This window comes from Salvelinus sp. IW2-2015, unplaced genomic scaffold, assembly GCF_002910315.2.
Source record: "Salvelinus sp. IW2-2015 unplaced genomic scaffold, ASM291031v2 Un_scaffold2208, whole genome shotgun sequence".
In the NCBI taxonomy this organism is placed as follows: Eukaryota; Metazoa; Chordata; class Actinopteri; order Salmoniformes; family Salmonidae; genus Salvelinus; species Salvelinus sp. IW2-2015.
Window position 1 is genome coordinate 57,691 of NW_019943538.1, and position 1,072 is coordinate 58,762.

Below are 1,072 nucleotides of genomic sequence, written 5' to 3' on the forward strand. Positions count from 1 at the left end.
CCAATGATCTCGCGATACATGGCCCCATCATGCCTCCCCTCAATACGTGCAGTCGTCCTGTCCCCTTTGCAGAAAAACAGTCCCAAAGCAATGATGTTTCCACCTCCACGCTTCACGGTTGGATGGTGTTCTTGGGTTGTACTCATACTTCTTCTTCCTTCCACAACACGGCGAGTGGAGTTAGACCAAAAAGCTCTATTTTTGTCTCATCAGAACACAATGACCTTCTCCCATTCCTCCTCTGGATCATCCAGATGGTAACATTGGCAAACTTCAAGACGGGCCTGGACATGCCACTGGCTTAAGCAGGGGGACCTTGCGTGCGCTGCAGGATTTTTAATCCCATGACGGCGTAGTGTGGTTACGTCAAGGTTTTCTTTGAGACTGGGTCCCAGCTCTCTTCAGGTCATTTGACCAGGTCCTGCCCGTGGTAGTTCTGGGCTGATCCCTCACCTTCCTCTATGATCATTGATGCCCCACGAGGTGAAATCTTGCATGGAGCCCCAGACACGAGGGTGATTGACCGTCATCTTGAACTTCTTCCATTTTCTAATAATTGCGCCAACAGTTGTTTCCTTCTCACCAAGCTGCCTTGCCCTATTGTCCTGTAGCCCATCCCAGCCTTGTGCAGGTTACAATTTTATCCCTGATGTCCTTACACAGCTCTCTGGTCTTGTGCCATTGGGAGAGGTTGGAATCTGTTTGATTGAGTGTGTGGACTAGGTGTCTTTTATTACAGGTACCGAGTTCAAACAGGTGCAGTTAATACAGGTAATGAGTGGAGAACAGGAGGGCTTCTTAAAGAAAAACTAACAGGTCTGTGAGAGCCGGAATTCTTACTGCTTTGGTAGGTGATCATACTCTATGTCATGCAATAAAAATGCAAATTAATTATTTAAAAATCATACAATGTGATTTTCTGGGATTTTTGTTTAGATTCCGGTCTCTCACAGTTGAAAGTGTACCTTTGATAAAAATGAACAGACCTCTTACATGCTTTGTAAGTAGGGAAAAACCTGCCAAAGAATGCGGCAGTGTTCAATATTGTTCTTCCCACTGTAGTATGACATAC